The sequence below is a fragment of the Anser cygnoides genome, chromosome 4 (genome assembly GCF_040182565.1).
Source record: "Anser cygnoides isolate HZ-2024a breed goose chromosome 4, Taihu_goose_T2T_genome, whole genome shotgun sequence".
Taxonomy (NCBI): Eukaryota; Metazoa; Chordata; class Aves; order Anseriformes; family Anatidae; genus Anser; species Anser cygnoides.
The window spans coordinates 66,276,439-66,303,875 of record NC_089876.1 but is presented as its reverse complement, the minus strand read 5'-3'; the positions used below and the strand labels follow the sequence as shown (position 1 = coordinate 66,303,875).

General features: G+C 41.9%; 1 long non-coding RNA gene across 2 annotated transcripts in view; it reads left to right on the top strand.

Annotated features, from left to right (window-relative positions):
- The window catches only part of LOC106043985 (uncharacterized), a 35,198-nt gene that overhangs the window by 2,853 nt on the left and 4,908 nt on the right, over positions 1-27,437 (top strand). For both annotated transcript variants that reach the window (XR_010831246.1, XR_010831245.1), the window contains exons 4-6: positions 19,024-19,109; positions 24,052-24,145; positions 26,607-26,684. This is a non-coding gene — a long non-coding RNA (uncharacterized lncRNA). The remainder of the gene's footprint in view (positions 1-19,023; positions 19,110-24,051; positions 24,146-26,606; positions 26,685-27,437) is intronic.

Below are 27,437 nucleotides of genomic sequence, written 5' to 3'. Positions count from 1 at the left end.
TTGTTTGCTTGCTTTTGTTTTTCTCTTAAGGGATGTTCAAGTCTTTGAGCATTTGTCTTTGCCTTAAAGTAGAATTTGAAATGTTGAAAACTTTTGAATCCAAAACAGGTGTATTGCAGTTATAAATTGCCAAATACTCTTTGGTCTCTCTAAAATAACCTGGTGTGTTCTTGGAGATAATCTATGAGTATACTCTTGAACTAAAGGAGCATGAAGTTGTAAACAACCTGAGTGCAGCCTTCTGGGAACTTAAGGCCCAGCGCCACCAGCTGTGGTATTCAAGTGAGCTGTGTCTCCTGGGCTGCAGCATGAATTCTCTGGCCTGTTTGGATGTATTACTGAATGGATTTTGACAAAACCAGATTTAAAATGAAATAACTGTGGTATACAAGTTAAAACAAAGATCCTTTGTGTGCCTGAAATTGGCAAAATCACGTAACTTCATTGCAATTTCCCCCACTGTGGAGCTGAAATAGTTACTTTAAAAATGCAATTCGGATGTTTGTGGAAGTTGCTTTCCATTGAGGAATTCTCCTGATGGAAAATTCCTAGCTGGTCCTTTAGTTCAGATTTCTGTGCACTTTTCATCTCTTCCTTTTCTGTTTTCCTTTGTTCTCTTTGTTCTGCTGTGGCACTAATGGGTTATAATGCTGCAGACAGTGAGCTTGCATTCTTGTAGTTCTTGTCATCAATTACAAGATGTTTGTTTGTTTCAGAAAGCAGACAGACAGGTCTTTGCTGATATATAATTCCTTTACCCCATTATGTATTTATCCCTACATCTGTAACAGTAAGACAAAGGTAGAAGTTCTCTTGGCATCTGGGGCTGACCACATTCTTTCAGTGAATCTTTTGCCCAGTATTCTTCAGTTTAAATACAAAATCACAAGTTTTGCAGGATTTTTTTTTAGTGAAAACCTAGTGGTGTTTTAAAACCTTAGTTTTAAAGCGTTTAATTGACTATTTTTTAGAGAAGCGACGTTAAATTATTTTTTTGTAGACAAATAGACTTCATTTTCTTTCACTTAACATCAGTTCTCAAGCCACTGATTAGTAAAGCTGACAAATCTCTATGACTAGTTTCTGTTGTTAACTAGGGTCACTTCTTGGTGAGTAAGGGAGAAAGATAAACAGTGATGAGGCTGACAATTCTGGGTAGCTAATTGAGCCACCTGGATCCCAAATTTAGAAGGAAATTAGGTTCCTTATGTCTCCTTAACAGTCTGAATCCTATTGATTGATATTTCAAAAATATTAAATTCCTAGAGCTTCTTTCCCGGAAGAAGACTTGGCAATGGTAATAACTCCAATAAATAGTGATTTTTAACTGTACTTTACTACTTATAGTTAAAATGAGTGGAAGAAAACAAGGAGAAAGGCAGAAGAAACTGTAAAAATGCCACTCAAATTCCAAAGAAAAATACCCCATCTCCAAAGGTAAAGCTGGAGAGGGGCTACACATTTCAAATAGCTGTGCATCAGAAACAAAGTATTTTGGATTCCCGTGCCAAAACTCTTTTCCTGAGATGTGAAAATGTTCTTCTGAGTAAAGAGGAGTACCGGACAAAACATTTATGGGTCAGAAAGAGGACATGGCACTGACGCTTATTTTATTTCAAGCAACAAAGCAATGAGTTGTAATTTATTTCTAATTTCAGTCTAGAATCCAGGCAAAACCTGCTCACGTATGAAAACCTGCTGCTTGATTGAGTTGTTTCATTAGTTCTATGAAATGAGACAAGGAAACACTTGGGAAACCATTGAGATTTAGAGGCAAAGAGTGAATTCAAAGAGATGATTTGAAGGTTATGTGGTATAATGCACAGTTTCTTCAACTAATTAGAGCTGCTGGGACTACAGGGGAATGTGCAGTTTCTAGGTCATATTAAGTTTAGAAACCTCTTATTCAGACAAACTTTATTTTTTCATTTGGCTCAAGAGTTTTTGAAATGCAGTTTCTTTCCCCTTAGGTTATCCGTCTTCATTTATTCTTGCCATAAACATAGCAACCAGATAAGGTAGAAGAAGAAACTAAACCACACCAGTTTCTGAAAACACAGTTCAGTTTCCTTTCCTGCGTTGAAGATCACCCCTCCAAGTGACTTGAAAATGTAAAATTTTGTATATACGGAAGTGGTGCTTAAAATGTACTTGTAAGTGGTCTTTTTTTTCTTTATTTAGGAACTTTATCAAAGGGTATCAAAACATTTATTTATTTATTTATTTATTGTGAAACATATCTTTGGGCTTTGAACCAACTTCCCATCTATTCATTTGGAAGCCTAGCTTTGTGGGCCACTGATTTCGGTCTCATCCTTGAAATTCCTGACTCTGTATCGAAATCAAAGCCTTTTGTTTAAAATTGAGGCTTTCTACTTCTTCAGACAGTCACCTGATCTATAGCTAGAGTACACAGTGCTCCTACTAAAATCAGATGTCATGAAAAATAAGCCAAGTAACTGGGAAGTGCCAGAGAGATCTGGCTGGGATTTAGCTCTGTTTTCCCCCAAAACAAACAAACAAACAAAAACAAAGGAAGAGAGAGCCTCTACTATTCTCCAGATTACTTTATGTATCCCTGTGCACAGAAGCTAGGTATTCCTTCCAGACCTCTTCCTTTTTCTAATGAAAAGTCTCATTTCCAAGATGACTGGAGTGTGAATTACCTTCTCCGTTCAGTTACAAAGTCTGATCACTGCCTATTCTTTTTCACCACTAATAACAGCTGTTGAAGTAAACCGCTCATCTCTAGTTATGGAAAAACAGGCAGTAAGTCACCTTGAGATTAAAATACATATTGCTAAACCCTTTCTTGGGGATTTAGTGCAGTAATTGCTTGAGATGATGACGACCAAAGGGAATGTTGTATTTTTGTGGAATACTTCCAGGGATAACGGGCAAAATCCTCCACTGGTTTAAATCAGTAATGTTCTGCCAACCTGCTGCTGTAAATTATCATCTCTTCATTTGAGGTCATTGGCCCAGCACTTCCAGCTCTTGTAACTTGGGGTGTTTCCCTGAAATGTAAACCATAACCCAGGCATTTTCAATGTGAATAACAACACAGGTGCAGTAGATCTAATGTCCCAGTAGAGCTGAAATCCCTGGCAGTGTGCTGGGATATGTTTGTAGGTCAGGGGAGCAATTTGGCATGGCCTTTGCTACCCATGTAGCATGTTGAAAGGTAGCTAAGCAAAGCTCTCCCACGTGTTCGGGTTGTCTTCCAGCGTGTTATCACTAAAATGCTAAAGATAAGCTTATTACACTTTCATTTTTTCTAGAAAAAGATACGGGAGATTGGGGTGCTAAGGGCAGTAGGGAATTGGTTGACAAAGCTGTTGTAGTGCTTGTGCTTTTGCTGTGGTTCTATTGTCAGAGCTCAGGTGCCGAAGGACTGGTGAGAGCAAAGGCAGGCTCCAGTGCTGATCTCCTGCAGTTTTAAGGAAAAATGCAAAGACCTTGCCTGTACAGGGAGAAAACTCTGGATTCATCATACTAATAGGAAACAGAAGCCAAGAACAGGTTAGGGATAAAGTGCTACAGTTAGATAATATTTGAAAACTCAATACAGCACTCTTCAAAGGTCAGGTTGTCTCATGTATTAGGTGTCTGTGGAAACACTTCAGAGGTGGGAAAGCTCAAAGTGAAGGTCAAATGCTTAACCCCTCTCTTTAAAAAGTTCTACATGCGCTTTACAAAAGCAGACTGAAAATGCCCACTGGTACTTCGCAGATTTTTGTTGTTTTTAATCTGCATTTGTGCATAGTTGTGCTTTTTTTTTTTTTTATATGAGATACTATTCTGTTTCAGCAACAGACAATTCTTACTGTATTTGGGTGTTGCAGAGCACTGTTAGCTCCCAGGCCTTGTAGATAGGAAACAGGAGTGATTTGGCATGTTCTGGCAGTGTCAGCACAGGCTTAGCTTTAAGCAACCCAGCTTGAATGCTGAGATCACACACTAGAGATTCTTTTCCAGCCCTCACATCTTACCTTCTTGTCCACATAATGAAAGACAGCATAGTGCTAACAGATCTACAGTTCTTTCTTCACAAGTTCATGGCAGGACTTCCACAGCAGTCTTTCCAAAATTGAAGAGAAAGCGTAAAAAAGGTGGGATTGATTCAAAGATCATAAATCCAATTTCTTTAAGTGATTTATTCTTTATTGACGGCGCCGGATGCACGGGGGATCTTTCCGCCTATCGTGCATCCCGAAGTGAAAAGCCGTCCCAAATTTATACATCACAGTGATTAATATTTTATTAACGCCTATACATATTCATTATCTAACCCCGCCTACTCTCGCTTCTCATGCTAATCAGTTTTTTGTGTCCTGCGCCTGCGCAGATCCTCTCAGTGGTCTTGGGCAGGGGTCGTCGAGCTGTGGTCGGTGGTCTCAGAGAGGAAGGCCATAAGTCTTCCTCACAGTGTACTTTTCACCCTTGGTCAGGATTCTGCTGAATTAGCTTTCTTCCTAACCGCAAGGACTGTTTTTTCTTCGAATCTTCTGCTCATTATTTTCTTATCTTGGATTCCAATGTCTTGTTCGAGATATATTGCCTGTATATGTCCTATTTTGAGATACATTGTCCGTACATCTGTTTCCTGCCCTACACCTAATGTTCTGTTCTCCTTTAATAGTTACATTCTTAACCCTTTCTTATCTGGAATCGCCTCAGCTTCCCTAATCAATCCCCCCTTTTCTTTTCCCCATGCAAATTCTTTTGCATTGCATGCCCTTATCATTAGCAGTATCGCAGTAACATACATACAAATATTCCTACTACCAATAACATAACCAGATCAGTAAAAACTTGTTCTAACTATTGAAAGTTGGGTAACCATGAGGTTAACTTATTCCATATTTCCTCAAAGCCCCATGAAATGTTATCCTTACTAATCTTATACAGAACCTTTGTTTGTTTCTATATTTCCTCTATGTCGGTAGAGACCTTTCCGAATACAAAAATTCTTCTTCCCAGCCTCTACGATATGTATCTCTCAATACCTTGCCATGTACTTTCGTCAGGGAAGCTAATATTGCCATTCGTTGTAACAATTTCCAATTCCAAACAAGTATTACAAAAGACAATATTAAACTTATACCAACTAACATCAATAGAACAATAATTGGGTGACACAATGTGTTCAAAATCCCAGTTGCAGTTGGCGACCATCCAAAGAGTTTGTCCCACCAGCTATGATCTGTGTCTTGTTTTACTCTTTGCAAAACTCTGTTTATTTCTTTTGTATCATGGTGGACAGTGATTAAAGTCTTCTCTCCATCTTCCTGAATGCCTTTTAAAATTTTGATCAGGTCTTGGTGTTTAAGTAATTGCTTCACTAGCGTGAGGTTCATCCCAATAGGTGTGGGTAATAACTTGTGATACATTGTGTTGTTGGACTTGATCAACTGGTGGGATACCACTGGTGCTGAATATAAAAAAATCACACCCGATGATTCTAACAAAGTTACAAATACAAAAGTTAGAGTGATTTTTGCTAGGTAGAGTTATGTTTTCCTTATCTACTTCTACAAAAGCACAAGCAGTTCTTAAACACACACAGCCTTGACAAATATATACAAGCACCGTCTTTTGACTAGTATTTGGATGAATTTCAAAGTGGCAAACACCTTGCTCAGTGTCAAGACAGACATCCTGAGCATCAATTGTGTTGCTCTCACAAATAAATCCTTGTTGTTCCCGGGTAACACATGATTCTAGATTCACAGACTGCCATTTCCCGTTCTTCATCCGGGCCCAAGTTCTATGCTCCGAAGGATAGAGCACTGTTTCCTCATGATTTAACCCTAGTGCAACAATGGGGTGGATAACATAAACTGTAGCATTACGTATAGTAAGCACAAAGGCAGTAGCCATGTTAATAATGGGATCATAGGTAAAATTTACCAGAGTCCACCAAGATTGGAACTTCTTTTCAAAATCATTGGCATTGTCCCAAACAATCTTTCGGACTTCAGCCGGAAAAATGCCTTCACTTCCTTCCCTAATGATCAAGGCAGCCGTTGCCTGCATCCATAACTGTACCTGTATACAACTAAGAGCTAAGGATACATTATCTTGGGCCATACTAAGTGCATCTATTATTAGTCTGTGGTCCTGGTCTTCAGCCTTTTCCCATATTGGTAACACCTTTGAAACTTGCCATTGGCTAGTTCCCAATGCCAGTAAGGATGATTGCAGGGGCTGTTTTAGTTTTGTGTTCCAGATTGTTGTTGGCCTGTGTTCCTTACTACATATGGGAGGAAAGGAGAACAGGCTGGTTGAACTGCTGAGATGTTAATTTGTATTAGCAATTCAACACGCTTGAGAAATGATCACCATTTGTTCGCCAAATAACTACAACAGCTAACTTTCCATTAATGCTCTTATCCTCTGTGGTTACGGCTTCAGACCAAGGCCACCCACCATTCTCTATCATCATAGAAGCACCTTCCAGTTCTTGAATCACAATTGCAACTATAAGCCACAGAAATAAAACAATTCTGTTAACTAAATTTCTGCTAGCTACATTACTAAATACTCCTGACCATAGTGTCTTCATTTTGCTTGACTGAACTTTAGTTTCAGTTCACCGTCACCCAGCGTTACTTTCCAGGGGGCTTTTGGAGCTTTCTTCACTCTCGAATAATGGATCCAGGCCGTTTGCTCCTTAATCTTGATGGCGGTATGTGTTGTCAGCAGCACCTGGTATGGTCCCGTCCACTTTTCTTCCAAAGGGCGACCTGCAAATGCTTTTACATACACATAATCCCCAGGTTTAAAGGGGTGGATTGGTTGGTCCAGCCCTCTAGCCCTGGTTCCTGAGACAACTTTAGATATTTGATCCAACTGTTTTTGGAGTCCTATTAAATAATTACACAAGTATCCCGACCCCAGTTGCGTCAGGTCCTCCCCGCTGAACAAAAACTGATAGGGTCTTCCGTATAATATTTCAAAAGGGCTTAGATTTTCCTTTGTCCGTGGTTTTACTCTAATTCTAAGTAAAGCCAAAGGGAGAGACTGAGGCCATGATAAATTAGTCTCTTGTCCTATTTTGGCTATTTGTTGTTTGATTAGATGATTCATCTTTTCCACTTGTCCGCTTGCCTGTGGTCTGTAAGGGGTATGGAGTTGCCAGTCTACCCCTAAGACCTTACTTACTTCTTGAACTATTTGCGCACAAAAATGAGAGCCTCTATCCGAGGACATTGCTGCCGGAATTCCGAAACGCGGTATTATCTCATTCAGTAAAACCTTAACCACTTCTCTTGCCTTGTTGGTTCGACAGGGAAAAGCCTCCGGCCACCCGGAAAAAGTATCTGTCAAAACCAACAAGTATCGATACCCCCCTTTTCTTGGCAGTTCTGAAAAATCTATCTGCCATTGTTGTCCTGGATAGTTTCCTTTACTGATTATTCCGAACTTTACCCTATTTTCTGTATTAGGGTTATGATGCAAACAAATACTGCATTGCTGGGTTACTTGTTTTACCGTAGTATACAGATTTCTTCCCACCAAGACTCGACTCAGATTTTTATATAAGGTGTCTGCTCCCCAATGAGTCTTATTATGTTCTGCCATGACCATAGGCCATATTAAATTAGAGGGTAGTACAACCCTATTATCTTTCAGGTATACCCATCCATCACTCCTTGCTTTTCCTCCCAGGTCCCCAATTAACTTTTGATCTTCCTGTGTGTACCTAGGTTCCTGTCCTTCACCTAAAGTTTGTATTTTACCGTCTGGTATTAAAGTGAGCGCTTCTGCCTCAGCCAATCCGGCCACCCTTTTTGCTTCTTGGTCAGCCAATCGGTTCCCTACCTCGAAGTCAGCGGTTCCTTTTTGGTGTCCCCGGCAATGTATAACAGCCACCTTCTCTGGGTGCTTTACCGCTTCCAACAACTTCAAAATCTCCTCAGCATATTTTATTTGTTTTCCTTGGGCCGTTAATAATCCTCGTTCCTTCCAGATAGCCCCATGTGCATGCACCACACCAAATGCATACTTAGAGTCTGTCCAGATATTTACTTTCTTTCCTGCTGCTAGTTCCAATGCCCGCGTAAGGGCAATTATTTCTGCTTTCTGAGCAGACGTCCCAGGGGGTAATGGTTTCGACTCAATTACCTGTTGAGTGGTCGTCACCGCATACCCTGCTTTGCGTTGTCCTTGTTTCACAAAGCTGCTTCCATCAGTATACCATGATTCGTCCGCGTCTTCCAAGGGCTCCTCCTTGAGATCTGGTCGGCTAGAATACACAGTTTCCATAGTTTCGATACAATCGTGGACCACTGGCTCGTCAGGAGCGTTACTAAGGAAAGAAGCTGGGTTCACAATGTTAGTAACCACAATTTCTACGTCATCTTGCTCCACCAGTATTGCTTGGTATTTTAAAAATCTTTGAGGGGATAACCAGTGTGCCCCTTTCTGCTCCAAGACTGCCGAGACAGTGTGTGATACCAGCACGGTTATCTTCTGTCCCATAGTGAACTTCCGAGCCTCCTGTATATTCATGATGACAGCGGCCACCGCTCGAAGGCAACCCGGCCAACCTTTACTTACTTCATCCAGTTGTTTAGAGAAGTAGGCCACAGCTCTCCTGTAGGGGCCCAGCTTCTGTGCCAGCACCCCCAGAGCCATCCCTTGTCTCTCATAGGAGTACAACCAAAAGGGTTTAGACAAGTCCGGTAGACCCAAAGCTGGTGCTCGCATTAACTCCAATTTAAGCTTCTTAAAGGCAGCCCGTGCTTCCCCCGTCCAGACCAATCTTGATTGGTTATTCTTGATGAGGTCATATAGGGGTTTTACAATTAGTCCATAATTATTAATCCATAGACGGCACCAACCTGTCATCCCTAGAAAAGTTCGTAATTCCTTAATGGTCTGTGGTTCTGGGGTACGGCAGATAGTTTCTTTCCGTTCTGTTCCTAACTCCCTTTGTCCCCCTGAAATCTCAAACCCCAAGTAAGTTACACGTGACTGAATCAGCTGAGCCTTCTGTTGAGAGACTCGATACCCATTCAAACCCAGAAAATTAAGGAGACTTATCGTCCATTGCATGCAGCTGCTCCTATTCTCAGTGGCTATCAAAAGGTCATCAACGTATTGCAGCAGAACTCCTTCGGTGTTTGGGGCCTCCCAAACCTCAAGCTCTTTTGCTAGTTGATTCCCAAAAATCGTGGGGCTGTTTTTGAATCCCTGCGGCAATACGGTCCAGGTCAATTGAGCCTTTCGTCCTGAGTCTGGATTTTCCCATTCAAAAGCAAAAAGCTTCTGACTTTCTGGGGCTAAAGTCAGGCAGAAGAAGGCATCTTTTAAATCCAGTACGGTAAACCAAACTAAATTATCTTTTAATTTAGTCAGTAATGTGTACGGGTTGGCTACCACAGGGTGTATATCTTCAGTGATCTTATTTATAGCTCTTAAATCCTGCACTAATCTATAGTTCTTCCCATCTGGCTTCTTAATTGGTAGTATAGGAGTATTATATTCAGATTCACACTCAACCAGCAGTCCATGTTTTAAAAACTTATCCACTATCCCCTTAATTCCTTCCTGTCTTCTAATCTTAGGGGATATTGCTTAATCTTAACTGGCCTTTCCCCTGGCTTTAATCTCACCACTATCGGGGCTGCATTTTTGGCTCGCCCAGGGATGTCAGTAGCCCAGACTCCTGGGTAAACTTGGTCTAAAATCTCCGAAGGTACTTTACCGATGGGGTCTGCTTGTATCAGCGTTAAGCTTAGCGCAGTTATCAGCTTTTCTTCTCTCACCTTTAACCCCACCTTCCCTTTTTCAAAGACAATTTCCGCTTCTAATTGTTCTAGTAAATCTCGCCCCAGCAAAGACTTCGGGGATCCTGGTAAATATAAAAACCTATGTATTCCCATCTGTTTCCCTAACTTATATTTTAAAGGCCTTAGGAAAAAGGCTTTCTCGTGCTGGCCTGTAGCTCCTATCACCGTCACAAAATCCTCATCCTCTGGTATCAATTTCTGGTTTAACACAGAATAAGTCGCTCCTGTGTCAATTAAAAACTTCACTTCCTGTCCTGATTTCCCTAGCTTAATTTTAACCAGCGGATCTGCTAGGGTAGAATCCCCCGGTCCACTTCATTGGTCGGGAGATACACTAGCTACCATCAACCTGTTCTTCTCCCATTGTTTCGGACATTCCCTTTTCCAATGACCCACTTCCCTACAATATGCACACTGATTCGGTCTCAGGGGAGGCTTTACTGACCTTCCCCTTATCCCATTCCCTCTTCCTTTTCCCCGAAAAGGTTCTTCTTGCCTCTGTAAGGCCGCAACAGTTGCCACAGCAATAGCCCTACCCAGCCTTTGTTTCTCATTCCCTTCTCGATTCCTAAATACCCTCCATGCCTCTTCCACCAGCCTTTCTAAATCTCTCACATCCGGCTCTTTCATTTTCTGAAGCTTCCGCCTTATATCGTCCGCAGACTGACCCAAGAACAATGATACTAGCTGGACTTTACCTTCCTCAGAAGAGGGGTCTATCGTTGTAAATTTTTGCATTGCTGTCCTTAGTCAATCGAGAAATTCTGACGGGGTCTCAGTTTGCCCCTGTTTTATGGTATATAACCTAGACCAGTTTACAGACTTTGGTATCGCACTTTCCAAGGCGATCCTAATCCATTCCTGATATCTTTTTAATAACCTATAATCACCCTCATCATTATAGTCCCAGTTTGGGTCCACTCTGGGCACATATACCTCCACAGTTCCAGGTAAAACTCCTGACGTTACCTGGGTCTGTACTTGAGTTTGTGCATTCTTAATTACCAGTTGCTTTTCCGTTTCCGATAATGCTGCCAGCATTATCTCTATATCTTTCCAATCGGGATCTAAATTCTTTACAATCAGCTCAAACCTCCGGGCCACTGATTCTGGATCATCCCGGTATCCTTTCACAGCTTCCTTCCATGAATCTAACTCAGCAGTTGTGAAAGGTACTTTTATCCGAGCTGGTCCGTTAGCCCCCATAGCCTGTCGTAACGGGGCTTGAATAATGGGCCCGACCTTACTTCGGGTTCGAGCCGTGATCGGGGTAAAGTCTCCATTCCCCCAACTCTCATTTTTCTTATCTATTCTGCCGTTTCCTGAGCTCGCCCCCACGTCTCGTTCTGTTATCTGGGGCGGGAGGACATAATCCTCCATTCTCTCCTCTGACTCATTCAATTTCAAACATCTCTGCCCGATACTGCACGCCGAACAACATCTTTTCATTTTTCCTGCCCCTTCCTTCTTCATATCCTTTTCTATTGCCAGGATCAAAGGATCCTGTGGGGCTAAGTTAATTCCACACTCCTTCTGCCATTCCAGGTGGTTTCTCAAAGTGAAAAACATATCTGCGTATGACACCTCATCCCACTTTCCTTCTCTCCTTAGAAACAACATTAACTGTAGTAAAGTATTATAATTTAAGGTTCCATTCAGTGGCCATTTCCCTCACAATCCAACTTATAAAGTGGCCACCATTGATTACAATATTTTATCAACGTTTTCTTATTTTCAGTTCCACCGGGGGATCCCCCTATATCTTTCCAATGACTCAAGATACATCCCAACGGGCTTTTCTTTGGAATCCCACTACTCTGCTGCCCCCCCATGTTACAGTTCAGAATGTTTCTTGTTACACAATACAAGCCGGCAGCTTTCCACAATAACACCAAGATCCTAGTAACGTTATAAAGAGTATAATCAAAATCCCAAAGACAATAGCCAAGGTCAAGTTCCACATTTAAACACAACGTAATACCAACCTCGCATGCAAAGGTTACTTGTTTCCCAACAGCAACTGAGTGCTTTCCAAAAAACCAAATGCCGTCCTGCAGAAAACTTTTACTTTCTGACTTACAGACGACCCCAATTGACCGGTCAACCAAATAAACCAAAATAAAGAATATAATCACTTACAGTGATGGGGTCCGTGTCTGCCTCCGCAGTGATCCGTTGAGTCGAGGAGTCCCTCCGGGAAATCCCGGGGGTACCCTAGGGAGTCCTGTTCCCAGCGGGTCCTGCGGTCCGACAGAGAAGATGTCCCATCTGGGGTGCCAGATTGATTCAAAGATCATAAATCCAATTTCTTTAAGTGATTTATTCTTTATTGACGGCGCCGGATGCACGGGGGATCTTTCCGCCTATCGTGCATCCCGAAGTGAAAAGCCGTCCCAAATTTATACATCACAGTGATTAATATTTTATTAACGCCTATACATATTCATTATCTAACCCCGCCTACTCTCGCTTCTCATGCTAATCAGTTTTTTGTGTCCTGCGCCTGCGCAGATCCTCTCAGTGGTCTTGGGCAGGGGTCGTCGAGCTGTGGTCGGTGGTCTCAGAGAGGAAGGCCATAAGTCTTCCTCACAGTGTACTTTTCACCCTTGGTCAGGATTCTGCTGAATTAGCTTTCTTCCTAACCGCAAGGACTGTTTTTTCTTCGAATCTTCTGCTCATTATTTTCTTATCTTGGATTCCAATGTCTTGTTCGAGATATATTGCCTGTATATGTCCTATTTTGAGATACATTGTCCGTACATCTGTTTCCTGCCCTACACCTAATGTTCTGTTCTCCTTTAATAGTTACATTCTTAACCCTTTCTTATCTGGAATCGCCTCAGCTTCCCTAATCAGGATTTGGTCCTAAGGACTGGCCCTGAAAGGCCCCCGAAGGACAAAATCCATTTGCATGCTTTCCTTTGTTAGACTCTTCATAGAGTGTAAGGCAACTTAGGCCAGATAGAGCTGCCACGTAGTGCTCCTGTGTCATGGGTCCTCCTTTTGAGATGGCCAGCTCCTCAGGGTGAATGTTTTGTGAAAGTCCAGTACGTTATCTTTGTGGCATTAGCCCTTCAAGCAAGGTTGATGGCACCATCTGATCCATCTTGTGCGTATATTCTTTGGAAATAGCAGTCTGATACAAGGGGGTCTTCTTTTCTGGGGTTGGTGATTGCCAGCATGAGTCATAAATAGCTGAGCTAGAAGCATTAGTCCAGGTTATCCTAGCCCTGTGAATGTATCGGTTCTAAACTGAGATCATGGCCAAGCTTTTGCTGAACATGGTAGAGAAAACATCAGCCTCTCCTTGCCCTTTGTCCTGGTTTATTGCTTCAGCTTTTCCTTTTCAGGTATGTGTCCCCAGCTCAGGCAAGAGTGCTGCTTTCATTTAGCAGGCGAGGATGAAATATGTGCGGTGAACAACGCCGTGATAACAAAGGAGGCATTTACTTTCATGTACATCTCCATTGCATCCTCAGCCTTGCAAAGCCGTCAGTTGGAGTTGGTCACATTTGCAATGAATTTCTTCCTTTTTCTTCCCCCACAGAAGATTTTCTTTTCTGCTCTATATCACAAAGCAGCTTATTTTACACTGGAGCCCTCATAGCCTGGAATGGGTCGATTGGTCATTTTTTCCTCTTCCCTCTCTCCTGTATGCCATCCTGCCTTCATTCTGAGCATGAAGGTGAAGTTGAGGTGAGGGTGGTCCAGCACGCTTCCTCTACCACCAGGAGAGTATGTTCATCCCTAAACAGGCAAACACTGTGGTTGATTTAAGGCATGCCCCGAGCTCTTTGGAGTTTGTCTGCTGTCAGCAATGTGGGAAGCAAGTGGACCAGAGCTGATGTGAGCATGTCAAAGAGACAGCTCCATTTTTGCGGCGAAAACTCCATTTGAAGTTCTGTGTTTAATGGTGTGGGACTCCGCAGACCCTGAATTGCATACTGTTATTCCAGATGTGCGTTGTCTCTGTAGGAGACAATTTCACAGCGATTAACCATTTTAAGTTAGTCAAGTGCTATTTATAGCAGAAAGCACGACAGCAGACTCTTCAAAGCCCTGGTGGACAGAAAAGCCTATTGATCATTCAGTTGATTTTTATTGCTTGGTATTGAGCGGCAGGGCTGCCTGCTCTTGTATAAGCCATGTTTTCTTTTCTTTTCATTGTACTGGACTCACGAAAGAGCCTAGTCTGCTGTGATACGGGGCATTGTTTGAGTGGCATATCCCCTACTGCAGTGCACTGCATTGCTGTTGCTCTCCAAAATTCCCATCACATCCAAAGGACAGAGCACTGACATGGGAATTTTTGGGGGTGTTCCTTGTGCCATGGGGATACCCCACTCATTCCCATGCTGATCCATCACAAAAGGTGATTTTGCCTTTATTCTGTGAAGGCACTGGGGCTTCATCCCCCCCCAGTTTATGTTGCCAAGTGCTGGAATGGGTACTCCAGATTCCGTGGGGTGACATCAGGTGGAAAAAACAAAGGGAGAAACTGTGGCATAGAATAATAAAATGCAGTGTCAAGGATGCTTTGCACAGCATTGGTGCCTCGAGGCTGTTAATACACTGCTGGAGGGCAGAGCGCTGGGTGAAGGTGACGGTTGGGAACTGTGTGGTGAATGGGCAGCTACGCTGCTGCTGCTCTGTGTCGTGGCAGACAGATCAGAGCGCTGCTGGGCCAGAACCAGCCACTTAGCTAAACTGTCTGCCTGCTGTAAGCAGCCCATCCTTGGGATAGGCTCTGTGAATGGGATCACATGGAAATTGAGGGCCCACCTCGACTGCTTCAGGGAGGGAATGAAGTCAGAGTGCTGCAGACATCGTGGTAAAGAACATCCTGAATGCACAGCCTCTTGTGTAAAGCATATTATTGCAAGCTCCTTCTGTCAGTTTTTTTTTTTTTTTTTTAAAAGACTTGAGAGGAGTGAAAGAAAAGTGTATTTGAGATGCAAGGACACAAAGCCATGTTAAGTTTCATTTATGGAGATGAATTGGAAACAGGTGTTTCACATAACTGAGGGGTACCATTCTGAGAGAGCCCTTGAGAGTCAAGAGAAAGAAATTACAAAGAGCAACAGTATATTCAGAAAGATAACTATAATCAAGTCCTTTCCATGGCTATTAAGGGGAAAAGACAACAACCACAAATGCAATGGAGAGATTAAAATTGACTTTGTAAAAAGCCATTTTTTATTTTTTGCTTCTGTGAAATAATTTCAAAACCAAAGGCAGGAATAATTGAAGCATTTACAGAATATATCAATAATACCTCATTATCCAGCTTTGCTTCAATCCACTGATTTCAATTTTCTTTTGAACAAGTGGCATTTATCAGAGGAGTTAGCATATGAATGGGGAGGGGGAGAAATGTAAACTACATGCTGCAGATTTACATGTCTTAGGAAGCCAAATAGCCCTCAAAACTAATTGTTTCTGAAATGCTTTATAAACCTTATCTTATGTGTTGACCCTAGTCAGAGCAATTAATTTCATAATGAATTCTTCCTGCACACACCCTATCTTATTATCCTTAGTCTAAATTAATAACATCATGGTAATAATTAGCAGATATGAAATTCTCCTCACTACTTCTCATGGCATGTGAGCTTGATATAAAAGAACAACAAGGATGACAATTAGAGGAAAACATGTCAGCTGTACGGATTGTTATGCACCTTCACCCTAGCATCTGCAGAATAGGCTTTATTTAAATGGGAATATCTTTGATATTCTCCCTTTCTTTCTCCTCCTATTTTCTTTCAACAGCTTTTCTTCCTTCAAGGGAGAAATACCTGTGTTTAGATTAGGAAGACAGCCATGAAACTATATCCTCAGCACTTTTATCACCTTTGCCTTTACTGAATGCATTGCTACGTGTCAATCAATTACTGAAATGAAAACTCTCCTCTGATATTTGAAGGTAGGTCTTTCTACAGGCATGGCTGGAAGGCGATAGTCCCTGTCAGTCCAGAGCCCTAACTTTTGGCCCAGCTCTGTGACAGCTGTAGGATTTCATCTCTCCTTTATTCAAAGTCACTTTTCCAGCCTGTATAGTCCCAGGAAAACATGATGCACCTGCATAAGCAAATTATTGCCTGAAGCCAACAGCTTGAATAATCGCAAACAGGACAAGGTGCACGAAGAGTGGCTTCAGAATGCTTTATTTGTGCACCTGACTGATGATGTTTGATCTACAGCTGTATGGTAATAGGAAAAAAAATCTGTTTTGTTGTTGTTTGTTTGTTTTTAAAGTGTAATGATCACGACCATGGAATACTAGGCACAAAAGGAGAGTCTTCTCTGAAGCAGAAGACAGAGGTCACTTTGGTTCTTGAATGCCAGCAGAAGAGTTCAACCTTAGCTTTTCCCTGGGGTAACTGAAATTAGAAGAACACATTCCCTTGATGCCATTTCAAAAAGATGGCTAATGCTTCCCCCGTAAAGAGATATTTTGATGTTTTGCAAAGAAAGCAGTGGCAGAATCGCATTGACAGTTGAGATGCAGGTGACTGTCATAGAAGTTGTCCTTTGCATTATTTTTTTTCCCCAAATTATTTGTGAACAGCTTTTAAACTGTTTTTTGAAGCAAGTATCTTGAAGTGCTGCCTGTATCATAAAATCTGCTTTCAGTGTGCAGGTTAAAATGTTACACACAAGATGTGGTCTTGTTATAGCACTGCTAATAAACAAACATTAGCTGTCTAATGCGAATCCTAGATCTTTCAACCAAGGTCATGGTCCAGTTGTGCTTCGTGCTGCACACACGGGTAGTTGGAAAGATTCAGAAGGTCTCTGCAGAGCAGATGACAAGGATAAGTCTGAGAGGCAACCATGACTTGCCTGGTGCATCATTTCTACACAGTGAGGGCCTACCAGCATCAAAAACATGTCACGGGCAATGACCTCCACAAACCTTGTTGTGTAATGTTCTCAGATCACCTTTGGCTTTGGTTCGGGACATGCAGTTGACGTGAGCAGGTTAAGCTAATGCGAATGAGTTCCTTCTGGTGTCTACTGGTTATGTGTGGCACCCAGAAGCCCTTCATTTCTAGTTTATTCTTCTATCAGGGGAGATTTGGACTTTATCCAAGCTACTTTTTGGGTTATTCAAATACAGGGACTGATCTTCAGCCTCACTTTAACTCTGTTATGGGCAGTAATTCCAGCTGTGGCTCTGCTGATGACTTCTCTGCATCAATGCTGATTTAGCTAGCTTGAAGTTCAGGTGCTCTTGGGACAGATGTTAGGAGGTTCAGGTCCTGTTTAGGCACTTAATATCTAGGAAAATTTTAGATAACTGGGTTCACTAGTGGTCAATTTTTAGTGACCTAAAAAAAGTGGGGTCTGCAGAGCTGCGTTGTCTTGAGAAAATAAGCTGTTTGTAATCTCGACAGCCCAGACTTCATGGTGGTTTAACAGTCTGCAGTGCAGCCTGTGCATGTCTTTGCTCTCTGACCCAGCGAGGCAAGTAAAATAATACAGTAATAAATATAAAAATAAATAAAAGTAATGCAGTAGAAACTGCGGGCAGACTTCTGCCTTAATCACACACAGGAATGTCATTTGGGATGCCCTCAGGCTGGAGGGCATGCTAAGTGACTTCCAGCCTGTCAAATCCGCCAGGTACCCAAAACATCTCTGCAGATCTGCATGCAAGCAGCGGGGCTGAGGTGTGGAGGTAGCCCAGAACATGTATTTCAGTGTCTGTGCCGCTAGAGTGCACCTCTTACATAGCCAATGCTGAGGCAAATTCTCTCCTGATACCTTTTATGAAGCACAGGGTTTCTCACTGAGATTAGGACCAGCTCTGTTACTTGGTTCTGTGCCAATCCGTATTCAGTTTTTGAGCTGAACTAATACCGAAGAGAAGTCCTGTTAAAGGCTAGTTGTTTCTAGATTGAAATCAGAAGATGTTGTTGTACTCTGAAACCCTAGTTTAGTATTGGTCATAGTGGAACTTGACAAATGCTTAATGTTTGGCACATGCTTAGTAGTACAAGCTTTAATTACCTTGCTGAATCAGGATTTGCTTTAATAGAAAATTGGTGGGAAGTGGCAGGTAATTTGCCAGTTCAGGTAAGACATGGTCAACCTTTGAGATTGCATTGAATGGTAAGTGATGTCGATCCTTTAATATAAAGGATATATATAAATATATCTTATAAAGCTGAGGTGGTATATCGTGTATCTGTTCAGTGAGCTGAGAAAAAAATCCAAAATGAAATTAAATCGTGACCTTTCTGCAAGGGAAGAGAAAAAAAAGTGCTTAAATTCTGTTATCTTAATAAAGAGACAGTTGCTTCTAAACATACCTTTTTCTTTTTTTCTTTTTTCTTTTTTTTTGGTGTTTCCAAATGCTGAATCATCATTTCATGTAATTTTTTGTCTTCTGTTTAAAAACAAAACAACAAAAAACATTTAAACACTTTCCCTTCTACAGGCAGCTTCACTAGGAATATTTTTCCTATGCAAAACTAATTTTTCAGTGAAACCCTTTCTTTTGGACAAGAGAGTATTATTAAACATGTGCAGCATACCATGGCTTAAATGTGATTAAATTTCACTTCTGGAAGAAAAAAAAAAAATAAGGTTAAAAAGAAAAAATATATAACCTAGCCTCCTGTGTTCTGAATCACAGTATAGAGGAAGGTACAGTAGAGTCTCCTTCCTACCTTGTGCACCTAGCCCCCTTGTGTCACTTCTTATATCCTCTTTGTGTATCACTAAAGACTCATGATGAATTCCAGAGGGGCAGACCTGGACAGAAAAGTTGGTTTAGTACACAAGTATGGGTGACCCGTTCGGTGACAAACTGGAGCTGATTGATACGGCGGTGCACTAAGGGTTAAGAAGAAGGTTACTCAGAGGCACAGAGTGGTAACCAGGCTAGAATAAGAGCAAGTGGGAAGCAGTAAGGAGGAGTTGCTAGGCTCGGACGGGCCGATAGCGGGCTATGCGTGATCAAAAGGGATGCACCAATCAGAAGCCTGTAACTATGTTTGCCAGCCACGTGCAGTGCGTGTAGGGGCCCAGAAAAACTTTATAAGATCTGGCATTGGGACAATAAGGGGTCTCCATTTCTCGACTGTCTTGGAGTCAGTGTCGTCATTCCCTTCACACAAGCAAGTCCTTCACACGCAACTGAGACCAAATCTCACACCTAAAACTGACCAGGAAAATGAAGGGGAAAAATTGTAATGTTACCTGTGTTTCTCAGCTGCAGGAATGGACGTCTGGTCAAACCATAGAAGCTAAATCTGACCTGAAGCTGGTGGATAAGAAACGTTGTGCAGTTCATCTGCGGTGAGTCATGAAATTTCAATTCTTCTCACTTAGGCCTGTCAGGAACAAACACTGAAATAAGATTTTTCATTGGTATTTCAGATTTTGATTTTAAAAAATGGTCTATGGCTTTCACAGAAACTATAAACCCCGTGTCATTTAATGAGTTCTAAAATACTGTGGCTTAAGAATTTTCTAGGGGCTACCAAAAATGATGAAAGGACTGGTGAAGATTATTCTGGATATTTTTTCGACTGCTTTTGCTGGGACCCATTAGGTTTGTGTCAGTATTGGCCACACCTGTCAATTAATTTTGCTATGAGTTAAATCACAAAAGCATCTGAATTGTCCTCACTTGCATCATTGTTTACAGAGTAGAGATTTCTTGACATCAAAATTCTTCAGGAAAACAAAAGCAAAATGAGAAAAATCACGCCTCATTAATGCCTCATTTTGAAAAAAATAAGATAAAAATCTGCAAAAGTATGAGAACTGATTCGATCCTAAAACTTCTAAGCTGAAAAACTGTTTTGGAAAAGAAGAATACACATTTATATTCTCAGTCCCTCCTGCCACAGTGTGAGTCCACCTTCAAATCATTTCTTGGAAGTTCAGGCTGTTTTTCCGTGGGCAAAAACAGCTGCAACACTGAAAAAAATATATTTTCTCATACTTTTCTCCACTAACACGAAGTATTGTAGAAGCCCCAAATTATTTTGCAGAAAATGGTTTCTCAGCATTTATATTTTTTGACCATAATGTGCATCTGATTATGACCCAGTACCAAAGATGAGATAAAGAGTCCTCAGTAAGATAAAACACAAGGGATGAATGATGAATCGGGAAAAAATGAAGCTGAGCAGGAGCAAATTTGGCTTTACATACCTATGAGATGAGGGTAACCTGATCTGCTCACCCTCTGGAGGGTTTGAGGAGTTAGCTTATCATCAGCAAGATGCCAAACTAATTTGATTAAACTGCTAGTGACGTTCCAAACCGAAGAGCTTATTTCATATGAATACATCTCTGATGAGTTCATTGGAAGTGCAGCCAAACCACAGACTAGCCAGGAGCTAAGTCTTGACTTTTCTGCTTTTGTCACCTTAATCTAGTTGAAGCTGGAGGCTGAGGGGAATGGATTCAGTTACCCACTTCCCTTTTGCCACCTTCTTTGCCATCTGAGAGCGCGTCTCCAAAAGCATTTGGCCAGCAGCCTGCCAGACAGGTGACAGGGAAGGCAGCTGGCCCAAAGTTCCTTTGTAAACCCAATCGTAACTCTTAAAAATGTCCTTTAAAAGATATGCTATAGAGCCATGGTTTTAAAAACAGTTATCGTCTGCGATAACTGAACATGGGTTGAATTTGGCTTACTATTTCACTATGAGCAGAGTGAGGCCTAGCTGAGTGCCTTACTGCCTAGCCTGATATATTATCAGGATTCCAAGAATCGTTGGAATAATTATTCAATTATGAATATTTGAATTATTCAGAAAGCCAGAAACTCTTCCAAAGTATTTCCTATGCAGAGAGTGCTGCCGGAGCTGCTCTAAGATAGTTATGTTTGCATTTCAGCACCTTTTCGAAAACCTCAAGAACTGCCAGGTGGGCAAAGGCAGGGTGGAGAAAGGAAAACCCTGAGGTCTTTGATGAACAGAGTGGGCATCTGCCAATTGAAACAGCACCAGTGAAAGTCAAATCTGCTTCTTTATGACATAGTAGATTTCTTTATGTCTCCTGAAATGTTTTGCTCTCACGAAGTGCAAGCACTTGTGATTGTGATATTACTGGTACCTCAGACATATTACTACTGGCTTTAGTTTGTGTACCTAATTAAAGCTGGAATGGCTCATGGCTCACTGCAGCTTTCCATGGCTGAGGCTTCTTGACATTATGTATGCGACTGCTAAGTGACACAGAAACACAACTAAGGGAGAAGCAGAGAGGAGCAAATGGCTAAGGAAAGGTCACAGCTATACCGCTTGGCTGCTTCCTAGGAATAAAAAGAGAAGTTCTGCTCCTCTTAAACGCGTCCTTTTCTGTTCTTTGTTGGTAAGATTAGCTTATAGATGTGACATTGAGGGCTTACATTTCCTTTTATCAGTTTGGAGGGCTATGAATGCATGTAAAGCAATAAAGTAGGAATATGAATGTAGACAATATCTTTTAAAACTGCTGGCAATTGGCTGTTGTGCCAACAGTGTCATTTTTTCTTGTGCTTTATGCTGCTGACACTGTCAGATCAGGGCAAGGCACTTAAACGTATTCTGTGTTTTAGGAAGATGTGTTGGCATATTGTCTTTCCAGAGCAAATTTATCAAGCCCAACCAGAAATGCCACTAATAAATGTTAATATCATGAGCCCAGGCATGTAGCAAGAGCTCAGCTGACATACCAGCCTCTGAAATCGAGCAGGCAGGAAAAAGTGTACAGTCTGATCAAGGGTGTGGAACAGATGCTGTAGGAGCAGCAACCTAGCAGATGAGCAGGTTCAAAGCAAGCATAAGGAAATGCTTTCTTGTACAATATGCAGTTTATCTGTGGAACTCGTCACCATAGGGTGGTGTGGATGCTAGGAACTTGCAAGGCTTCAAAAAAGTGACTGAATAAACTCAGGCAAAACAGAAAGCCACTCCAGAGTGCTAGTCCCCATCAACACATCTCCTTCAAAGGGCCTTATGTCTTGGGTTGCTGAAGCACGTAGCTGGGAAATACTGCTCTGAGCTTGCTTTGGTCTTACCCTCTTACAGAGACACCTGCTACTGGCCACTCTCCAGAGCAATCCTCGAGCACAGTGTTTGCATCAGAGAGAGCAAGGAACTTCACAGATGCTTGCTGTGTAGTTAGATCCTTAAACCAAAACTAAACAAACACTCATGCCACATAGAATCATTTTACATGCACTCAGTCAGGAATTCTTCATGTAAACTGCAGGATTACTGAATGGCAGGGCCAGGTTTCTTATTTTGATTTTTTTTCAGTGTAACATGCTATTTCCTTTAGGGCCAAATCCACATGCAAATTAAATGCTTCCTGTAGGATTTCTGGACTTAATTTCAAAAACAGTGTAGTGACACAGGAGTTTTCCAATTTGGGGAAAACTCCGCTCAAAATATCCTTCCTGCCCTGAAGAGCTTATAGTTCTTAACTCTTTAGCCTTTCAGGTCTGGGGCTTCCATGCACGTTGGCATACTTGCTCTGAATTAATACCATACAATCAGACACTGCGACAAAAGAGTTTTAGGAAGCCCCTCCTGAACAAGTACATGAAGAAAAAGCTGTTCTAAGTCTCTCCAGTTACACGATAAAATGGGGTTTCAAAAGGCAAAGGGGAGAGCATAAAAGAAAGTGGAGAGAGAGTGAAGGGAAGGAAAATTTCAGATGGTCAGAGGTGTGCTTAAAAAATAAAATCGGGACCAGCACATTAAAAACCATTCCAAGAGGAAAAGACCAGTGGCCTTGCTGAGAGACTGACGGTTTGGCAGGGCAGAGGTGGGGCTATGTCACACTTCACCACCCTGACTTGACCTAGGCTGACTGACAGTGTGCCTTTCCAATTTCCAAACCATTAACGGTTTCATCTGGCTCATACTGCCTTTGTTCTCTCCTGAACATTATTTCTTCCTATTTAGCACAACGCCATATATCCTGCAAGGGCATTGTGAAAAAATGTCTGCTGTGTGCAGTTTCAGATGAAAACATGAAGCAATCCAGACTCTTACTGCCCATCCCCTTTCCTTTAATGATTTATGTAATAGATGCATTTTTTTATTATTATTTTAAGCAGTGAACTGACTTTGCCAAACACATTCTTTGCAGGACATGGAATAGTTTTGGCATGTAGAGTGTGATGAGCCTTCGGTATGCTAGAGAATGTGTACTATGCAAGCCAAAAGCAACTTGCAAGTCTTGTGCTTAGATGTTTACATTTTTGGTCAAGATAGTCTATATGTTATACTGTTATGCTAGAGGTTCTGAGCCAGAAGAGGGCTGCATTGTGCTGAAATGTCCTTGGTATGTTTCGGTTCCTAGGTGTTGTTCAAACTTTAACAAGAGTGAAGTAACACTGATCCCAAAGGATAAGTCTGCTCAGTAGAGTGAGATCTTTCAAACGCAATCTTTTTGTTAACAGGCATTAAGGTCTCATGAATGAAAATGTGTCTCCTGGTACCATCTGATACCCATGTTTTTGCATCAGGGTTTGAGAACGTAAACAACGGCAGCAAAGCATTGCAATGTATTCATGTGTTTAAATGTTTCTACTGCTGTCGTGAAACATAAAACATCAGATTTCAGGTAAACAGCTGGCCTCTGCCATGATCATCCTGAAATGAAATCCTCATATTTAAATTGATGTGCACTGTAAAAAACAAACAAAAAAACAACCAACAACTAAAGAAACAAACAGAACAGAACTGCCAAACAGCAGAGCCTTAAACTAAAAACCAGGGAACAGCTGTGATTCTTGGGCTGAGATTTTCCAAGTCAGTTGACTTTGGTGGAACCCTTCTGTGAATCATGTCAACAAAATTAACGCTGACTTCAGTGGAGCAGACTTCTCGGTTACTGCTGAACAGTTGTAACCCTTGCTGCACACTTGAGTACACATTGCCAGTTGCATTTGACCTGAGCAATGGCATACAACTTGGGCTCCTCCGGCAGAGGCTGCTGTTGCATGTAGCTGTCAGAGTCTTCATCTCGTAGCCTGACAGCCTAGCTTAATTCTTAGAAAGCTAAAGGAGAAGACAGTCCCCGGCCTGGGACTCGAGTTGCATGGCCACTATTATCAGCAGGGCTTGATTAAGCACATGTACTAGCATATGACTTTGGGGATCCTGTCACTTCATGGTTCTGAAGGTGCAACGACAGCATTTGTTGGGGTTCTTGTACCAGGGCACTCAGAACTGACTGCTATAGGCTTGTGGTCCCTCTGCCATAGGAATCATAACGTGTACATCTATTACAGTGATACCCAGAAAGAAGACCCCTGCTGTGGAAATGAAGACAGACCCTTGTTTTGGTGCTGTTGACTGTATGGCATCATGTTCTGCAGGCAATGGGTAAGCATAACAGGCAAGTAGGGGCGAGGAACACTTTGTTCTGGTTGTAGCACACTGGTTACCTCACACTCCCTGAGGACTGTGTCTCACATAATGGAAAAGACCTGGAAAGAGGATTTGAAGCCTCACAATGAAGTGGCTTCACTGAGTGAAGATACTCAAGTGGTGTGCCATGTTACACATATGGGGCAGCCTAGGCCTCGACTGGTCATAAGATGCTGAGCCCGTTCTTGCATGCAGTTGCAGTTAAACCACAAGGGAAACTATCTGTGTCTTGCTACCAGGATCTCTGTTTCACTCTGTTTTGGGTGAAATGCCCAGTTTGTGTTTTGTTTCTGGATCTAGCACCTTACTCTCTAAATCCACCTCTGAGTAGTACCACACAACCTCCAGGAGACACACAGGCCTTCAGTGCTGCTGCTAACACCAAGGGCCTTTTTCCCTGCAGTTAAACTCCATCCTCCTTGACTCAGGAAGCTGTTAGTGGGCTGAGCCCTGGGCCTGCTGGCCCAGCTGAGAAATAGTTCATTTATCCTGGGGTGTGGGACCACTCAGTAGCTGGCACAATTGCCTTACTGCCAAGCTAGTGTCTACTCTGTACGGCAGGAGCTCTGACTCTGAAGGGTAGGTGTGCTATACAGCAGTCTCTAGGTACCACGTTCCTGGTCTGGAGAGCATTTGCCTGCTGACTGTGTGGCCAAACTTCTGAAACAACTGTACAGTGCATCTGTTTTGTCTGGCTGAAGGCTTTGCAGTGTGAACAGCCTTGTTCAAAACTGATCTGGCCCCTGTTCTGATCCAACGTACGGCCACGGGTTGGGGAGGGCTTTGGCAAACGTACCTACCTAGTCTTTGCTGTAGACGGGAAGGGAAGCCTTGAAGAAGATAATTAATTTAAACCCATCTGTAAGATAAGTGCCTTCTCTGTAAACAGCATTGAAATCTCCTCATGAAAAGAGCTAGGTATTAGTATTATTAAATAAGACTCAAAGCCTTCAGCTCTTCCTTGTTTCCAGTTGCTTGAGCAGTAATATGATCATCTGATGGAAAACTCACCCGTGGTTTTCCCTGCATGAAGCTTATATTAAGTTCTTCTAGGTGGATTCATAAAACATTCTTCATAATCCCCACTTACTTCAAGCCATTTTGCTGCTCTCAATAGCACAGTAGCTCATAACATTTCCTTTCGTTCAAAAAACATTTGCATTTTATTTGTGCCTCAGAGGAAGAAGAATCCAAGCTGATTACAATCCAGAGAGACGGTACATAATGAAAAATTAATTGCACCAATCGTTTGCTGTAGTGGTCTTAACAACTCATTTTCAACCGGTCATTCCCCCACCTGCTCACCCAGGCCCAAGCAGCTGAAGCAAGCACATCTCTGACACTGACTGAATACCAATGCAGCCGAGGTCACCTAAATGTCAAAGGAGTGGGAAGATAGCACCCAGAAGAAGCTGTCAGCATTCTGGACCAGCGGTGATCACTGTGTGAGAGGAACCCAGTGAATAACAGGAGCACAGATCTTAGTGAATGCACATTTTCATACACGCATGCATGCAAAAGCAAAGTTGCAGCAGGAAGGAAGGCAGCACAGCAAACAAAGCTCATTCTGGTTCCTTTCATCAGTGCCTTCACTTGACAAGTGTTTTGATGGTGGTCGTAAATCAAGATTTCCATGCTCGCTCCAGTGCTAGTGATTTGTTCTACCAGGTAAAACGCTCTTGCAGAATGCATGCTTATCAAGGCTTGCTTTCTGCTTTTGGCAATCAAGGCTGCTAAAATACGTGAGGAAAAATAACCAATAAGAGCAAGTACTTTACAGTGCAAGATAAAATGGGGGGAATGGTACCTGCTGCCTGTCTTCTTCAATAACCCTAAAAGAGAATCATTTTCATTCCATGCCTTCACTGAAAATATTCTTTGGGTGCAGTTCAATGTAAGTGGTATATAAGAGAACTTCATGTGCAGGGAAAATTAGTATTCCATGTTGACCCATGGAAAACTACCTGAGCTGGCGAAGGAGAGTAATTACTAGATCCTGGCTGACATGGCTTGAATTTTCCCTTACTATTTGATCAGAACTGTCAGGTTTAGGGGATGTCTGAATTCCAAGTGTATTTTAGAGAGTTTAGTTGTCATCCACCTCCTTGCCTGATTAAACACTTGTGTTTATATTTCAGCACAATTTCAGAGTGTTTTTGGATGAGGGCTGTCCTATATATCTCTGGTCAGGTTTTCTTTTTTTGCCTGGGTGCATGCACATTGTCTAAAGTAAGCAAACGGGTAATTTTGAAGGAGGATATTTTATCTATAGGAGGCCCTACATAACATGTACGAACTTTTTGACAAAGTGGAATACAACGTTCTTGAAAATATGCTGTGGCTCCCTCTGTAGCTGAAGAATTTAAATCGATTTTTTTAAAATGGATTGTAATCATTACTTTTAATTTTCTTCTAGAAAATGCTTGCTACAGTTCAATAATGGAGGGAGGAAACAGCTGGTCTCCACATTTGTGAGTGAACAGCATTTAATAAGGTAATATGTTAATTTTCTAAGTGTCAAGAATTACCAATTCATGCCAAGCCAAATTAATGCATATTTTCACACAGCACGGTGAAGAGCTCCCTAAGTGAGTGCTGTTGCATTTTGGGTGCTTGTAAAGCAGCTAATTCTACTTTAAGAATTAGAGGAGAGCCTCTATGTAGTGGGGATGCAGCCTTTTATAACAGAAGTGGCAGGTCACATCTAAGCTGCACCTCAGTAGCCCCCTCAAAACCAAATCCAACAGAGCACTGCCAGCTGTAAGCAATGTGGTTATATTTGGTGCACAAGCCCTAGGCTCCCATCCTTCTCCTAGCACAAAGAGCCCCATAGCATTTCAGTAATATGAATAAAAACTAATTTTCCTTTGTCTGCCAAGACAGCAATGTGATATTGTTTGTAGTGTAGATAAAAATCAGTTCTCAAACTCTATTAAACTTCAGGCTAGGCTTTTTTGCTCCTTCCCAAAAGCAGATAGTAAATATTGACTAAAGTAGGTCTATCAATATTTATCTTCAGGGGAAACTAAATCTTCCTGTTTGCAGAACTATAAAACCATTTTATTAGGGGGAGAGATGACTCAAATGGTAAGTTTCCCAATAATAATCTCAGTGCCTTTCAGCAAGCTGAGTACATTAAAGGAATGATCAGCTAGGGAACATCTAGAACTGTTGATTTTCCCCAAATGGAGAAACTTGCTGAGGTGCAAAGTCAGAACTCCATGAAAGTCTGGAGTGCTCTGCCTCT